Here is a 6658-nt window from a genome sequence, read left to right as displayed (position 1 = left end):
GACCTGAAAAGTAAAAAGCGATCAAGGACACGTCGTTTTATTTCCGTATCGAGTTTGAAACGACAAAAACCCGGCAATCTTTTCCTGATTTTACGGTCAGAAAAGAGCTATAAGGGGACCGTCTTTTAATTCCGTTTTAACGAGTGTAAAAGAAACGCTCGGCAATCTTTTCATATTTTAGGAGTCAGAAAAGGGCTTAAAAGATGACTCTGATATTTTGGTTCGTGAAAAATGACAATTTTCCCTCTAAATCCCTTTGTCCTGCACAAAAACGACACATTACTCATACCTGTTTAAGATAGGCAAAAATACATTGAAAAATATCCTTCCATGGTGAAAAATGAACAACCTAGCATTCATTCATCCAAAAAACCTATAAAAAGACTTTTTACCATGTCATTTTTACCATTTTACTGTTGAGGTTGAAAAAAGGGCTTTTGGCAAGAAACTTCCCGTGGTCGCTGCGGAGAATCCGACCGTCAGAATCGAACGCCGTCTCTTCCAGGTATTTCACAACATCCTCCTCTTCAATTTCATCCGATTAAAATTTGTTTTAGGTTTTAGTTTTGATTTTTGGGGGGTTTTGGGTTTCAAAATCGCTCTGCGGGGTACGCAGGTGCCCTTAGGGTGACCTGCGTCCCCCGACTTTTTCCTACACAGGAAAAAGGTCGGGGGACGCAGCCCACCTTCAGGCCAGCTGCGTCCCGACGCTCTGTGTTCTAAACGCGGGGTGCGTCCCCCGCGAAAGGCGGAATTTGAAACCCCAAACTCCACAAACAACCATTTAAAATTTCCCAAATCAATTCTAATCTTTGTTTCTTGGTGTGTAGGGCACTCACCATGTTGGATTGGAGAGAAAGAGAGCACGAGGACGTTGATTTAGCCGCAATTAATCATCAACCTTCCATTGATGCCCTAAAAGCATGCGGACTATATAAATACTGGGCCATACCTGGCATGAGGGCTCAGGTGAGATTCTTGGAGTGGCTGGTTGAGAGATGGAACATTCATGAGCAATGCTTTTACATCGGAGGGCACCAGCTCGAGATAGAGCCCTCTGACATATACTTTCTCACTGGCTTGCCAAATAGAGGCGAGCAACTCAATCTAGCCGGGACTAGGCCGGGTGGCCAATCCCTTGCTAGTCTCCGGGCAGATTGGTGCACACCCAATGCACACCATGCGAAAGGCGTAGAAATCAAACACATCTCTCTGCGTGAACTCAAAGTTATAGCTTTCACGGTTACCAGAATTTGCGGCGCAGCCGCTTTACATATTGCCACCGGGTCCCAAATGCGGATGGCGATTGACTGTTTCCAAGGCACCATTTTCAACTGGTGTGATGCTGTGTCGGCTAATATGAAGAGCCAACTGACTAGGGCAAAGAACGGACAACTGAAGACCTTTGGATATGGGCCTCTAGTTGTGAGCTTTGCCTTAGAGAGAGTTCCGATGCTGATCCCTCAGCAACTCACTGTTGATATCTTGGGTCCTCGGGAGCCAAAGCTGATACGATGGGTTACGGTGATGGCCCGGCATCCTGACGAGGGCGCGGCGTTGTTCGATTCCCTGATAGTTATTTTCACTGGTTAGAGGACCAGGTTTTTTCGATCCAGGACTTTCCGTATGCCGGAGTAGATTTTCGAGGTGATCCGGACATGGTTCTTCCACAGGGAGAACAATGGGATGACAGAGGTACTTTATTTTTCACAAGTTTTCAAATTATATATTTTTTTGTTTTTTATATATATCGTCTCAAAACTGACAGTAAAAATTTTCAAAATGCAGATGTTGGTCCACAGCGCCCAGCCAACCTCCGGCCTTTTGAGAGGAGACATCCAGTTGCACCGGTACCGGCCCCACAGGACGCGGCTGCAGAGTCACTAGCTGAGTTGGAGCAGGATCTAGAGCGTCTGACGGCGGATATACCTGAGACTACCATAGATGATATTCCTATCAGACTTCAGCGCTATGTAGTCGCAGTCCCTGGACCGTTTAGGAGATTTTTGTGTAAGGTAGCCCGTGCAGTGGTGTCGTATAGGGAGCACCACCAGTGATTGGCTAGTCACTTTTGTAGACACATGTGACATTTTTGACTTTTTGTACTTATCATTTTTGCCGATCATAAGGTGTTTTTCAACCTATGATCGAAGACGATGTATATTTTTTGACACACTCCTATCTATATATATATCACTATTACCGGCTTATCTTGTTTAACATATGTGATGAAATGTTTTTAAATTTACTTGCATGATTATCGTAAATGTCTGTCCAACATTCGAGAAGCAATTGCATCTGCTAATGTATTTAAAGACCTTGGAATATGCTGATATTCAATGTAATCAAATTCACGTTCCAAGAGACGCACTCTCAAAAACAACCTTAATAACACAGGATTTCTAATGGCATATACTCTATTAAGCTGTAATACAACAAGTTCAGAATCTAACCTCACTATCAAACGTCGAATTCCAAATGAAATAGATTCGGATAATAATTCAACCACTGCACTGTATTCTGCAATGTTGTTCGTTGTTTGACCGAGGCTTACCCCATGCATAGAAACTAACTCGTCAGAGGGCGAATAGATAACCCAAGCTGCGGAAGAGATATTCCGTGTACTACGACAAGCACCATCAGCAAATCCAATGTATGTTTGGAGAGGCGTCGACATCTGCAATATCAAGAGTAAAACCAAGATAAGCCAGAATAACGACGAAAAACACACTCTCTAAGCTAAGCACACTGACTAAACTAACAAACATACTAGCTAGAAAGAAAACCTAACCTAACTAAAAATTCTCCATACCCACCATTTAAGCATAATACCTCTTTAGGTAAAGTCCATTTCTGGGTTTACCCAAAGAGTCCCCATCAAAATCTACCAGCTCATAAGCCCCTTTTGCTAGCTTTCGCTTTACAATGTAGGGTCCATGCCACATAGGAACGAATTTTCCAGCACCTAGCTTATCGTTAGCTTGATCATATAATAGCACTAGGTCTCCCTCCGAAAAACTTCGAGGGGTCACATTTCTATCATACTGAGCTTTCATTCGCTTCGCGTGAGTCTCGATTGCCAATGCAGCGTCACGTCGAGTCTCATCTAATTTAGCTAAGTATAATAAACGTTTCTCCTCTTCGGAAGTAGCTGGAAGTAATTCGACAGCCATTTGAAGTGATGGGATTTCGCATTCAATGGGTAACACAGCTTCCAAGCCATAAACTAGCTGGAAAGGAGTGAACCCTGTTGAAGTTTTCACTGAGGTTCGGTATGCCCATAGCGCTGAAAATAACATGTTGTGCCAATTCGACCGATGAATACCAATGGTTCGTCGGATCATGATAACCAGAACTTTGTTGATAGACTCAACCAAACCGTTGGCTTGCGGATAATAAGGAGTAGAGCTATCGTGGCGCAAACCAAGCTGGCTTGTAAGCTCAGTCATCATGATGTTTCGAAAATGGCTCCCATGGTCAGTAATGATTGCTTGTGGGACACCAAACCTAGTTATAATATGATTGAATACGAAAACTGCAGCTGTTTTGCCGCTTGCGTCGAATGTAGGCATCGCCTCGGCCCATTTAGTAAAATAATCAACCGCGAGGATGATATACGCATGCCCCCCGGCCGAGTGAGGGTTACAAGTAATAAAATCGATACCCCATTTGGCGAATGGACCAACGGCAATTATAGGGTGGAGAGGAGCAGGTGGTGCGCGCATCTTGCGATCAAACACTTGACAGTTGTGGCACTTCCGGACTGCAATGATACAATCTTTAAACATAGACGGCCAGAAATAGCCAGCGCGCAACACCTTCTGAGCTGTGGCATACCCAGACATATGACCGCCACATGCTCCAGAGTGACAATCATTCAAAACCCTCTCAGCCTCTTCGTGAGTTAAACAACGTCGAAAAACTAAGTCTGCCCCCCGGCGATAAAGTGTATCTCCAATAATTTTGTATTGCTGGGATTGAAACCGAATTTTTCGACGTTCCGACTTTGAAGCTTCAGGCCGAAAGGTTTGGGTTTGGAGATAGATGATTATATCCCCGTACCACGGATCTAAAGTACTGATAAGAAACAAAGATTCGTCCGCAATGGACTCCTCTGCCACAGTCTCTGTGTCAGCACGCGGGAAATCACACATCAATTCCGCAAAAACTAAGGATTTCTTAGACTTGGACTTCTCGAACTCCAAGTCGAACTCTTGCAGGATAACGATCCATTTAGAGTACTTGCCCCCTAGCAGTTGTTTTGTCAAAATATAAATCATAGGGTTGCAATCCGAAATAACTGTAGTTTTACGGAGAAGAATGTAGTGACGAAAACGCTGGACAGCTTGAACGGCTGCCAGGGCCAATTTCTCCACATGCGAATATTTTAGCTCAGTGGGATTTAAGGTCCTACTAAGATAATATATCACATGTTCCGCTCCGAATTCATCTTCTTGAACTAACACCATTCCAATGGTGGAATGCGAAGCTGCGAGGTATAAGAAGTAGTCCTGGTTGTAGTTGGGAGGATGCAACAACGGTGCATGGGTCAACGCGTGTTTAAGTGCATCAAAAGATTGTTGGGCAATCTCGTCCCAAAAGAATTGAGCGTTCTGTTTCAACAACCGTGTAAAACCTTTAGTGACCTCGGCGTAGTTTGGAATGAATCGGCGTAAAAAGTTCGCTTTCCCTTGCAAACTTTGGAGTTGGCGCAAACTCGAAGGAGGAGGCAATTTGATGATAGCTTCGACCTTCGAGGGATCGACGCGAATGCCGGCTTTTGAAACAACAAATCCCAGCAATCGACCTGTTTCTATACAGAAAACACACTTGTGGGGATTCAACCGAATTCGATAATGCCTACACCTCATAAAGATTGCTCGTAAGTGGACAAGGTGATCAGCTCGATGTAAAGAATGAGCAGGCAAATCATCGAGGTACGGTTGCACAATGTGCTTGATGTCATGAAATGCATAAGACATCGCCCGTTGAAAAGTGGCCCCGGCATTCTTAAGCCCAAAAGGTAATTTGCAATAAGCAAATGTCCCCCATGGACAAATGAATGCCGTTTTTGGTTGGTCGGCAGGTAGAATATTGATTTGATTATAGCCCGAAAAACCATCCATAAAGGAAAACATTTCACTTCCGGCACAATCATCAATAATTTGATCGATATAAGGCGTAGGATAGTTGTCTTTTGGACAAGCTCGATTTATATCCCTATAGTCGATACAGATTCTTATTGTTCCTTGTTTCTTGTTGACCGGAACAATATTCGATACCCAATCCGTTAACGGGATCGGATAAATGAAACCTGCTTTCAACAGCTTTTCGACTTCTGCTTTAATCGCAGCCGCTTTTCGAGGGTGAATCTGACGCAACCGTTGCCGGACGGGTTTAGCATCCGGGTAGGTCTTTATTTCATGAACAACAATGGCAGGATCGATTCCCGGCATTTCCTCGTAAGACCAGGCAAACACATCGCGGAATTCTTGGAATAGGGCCTTGTAAGTTTGGATTTCATCTTCTGTACATGCGGCACCTATATGAATGTTCTCCTCAATTCCGGGCTTCACTGAAATATCAATGGGAATAGTACGAGAAATATTCCCTAAATTCAACTCTGAATCAGAATGTTTCGTTGGATCCTGAGCGTCTTTGACATATTCAGCGGTAAAGATAGATGAAAAATCATTTTCAAAAGCATCATCCTTAGGTAAAAACGAAGATCTGTGATGGAGATCTTCCCATGGTAGATCGTCTACACTTAGGATTTCGCGAAGTTGTTCGTCAGATGACACGACTTCGGGAAACGCTATCCGTTCTAAGGTTGAGGTGAAAAGTGATTCTTCACTGACCACATTCATTTGGTCGATTTCGGTTGAACGCGAGTCGGTAAAAGACATGACAGCTTCATAAGCAATTTCATATGGACTCAAAGGCATAGCATCACCGAATGAGTCTATCTCAGATTCAGATGGGACAATCCAAGGATCATCATAAATAATGTTTTCTGATGTAATCATATGAATTGATGCAAATGAAGGGTCTGCGTTGATTGGAGGGAAAGGAAAAGTTCCCAGTAAACCGGAATCTTTAACTAAACCTACGCCAACGTCCCTATAAGGGATTGTCGTCTTACCGACATGCTGGATACTCTCTGAAGAGGCTGGGTCGGATGAAAAGTATGTCAGCTGATCAATAGTCACGATCTTACCGTTATGTGGAAACTTAATTACTCTGAAGACCGATGAAACGACCGCTGTCATAGCATATGACCAACTTCGACCCAAAAGAAGGTTGTAGTCTAGAGGGGCATCAACCACTTCCACATCCAGACTAACGGTTTTACCTTCTACCCCTATAGGCAATTCCTGTAGAATACCAAACGGACGGAACCCACGGCCATCAAAGGCCTTAAGGATGGTGGGGGATTGGTTCAACGAAGGAGAACCAAGCGATCTCCAACATTGAATCGACATAATACACGTAGAAGCTCCCTCATCAATCACAGTCCGATGAATAGGCCTGTTTTTGACTATCACTGGAATTTGGAAAGCCATTTGATGGGGGAGACGCGGTGTACTATTTTCTAGATCGAAGATTATCAGGTTCGGGTCCTGAACATCAACAGCTCCGATAGCCGACAAAAGTAATT

This window comes from Pinus tabuliformis, chromosome X (genome assembly GCF_031772625.1).
Source record: "Pinus tabuliformis cultivar Carrire ecotype Pingquan chromosome X, CPIR1, whole genome shotgun sequence".
Lineage (NCBI taxonomy): Eukaryota > Viridiplantae > Streptophyta > Pinopsida > Pinales > Pinaceae > Pinus > Pinus tabuliformis.
Note: the sequence above shows the minus strand (reverse complement) of the source record.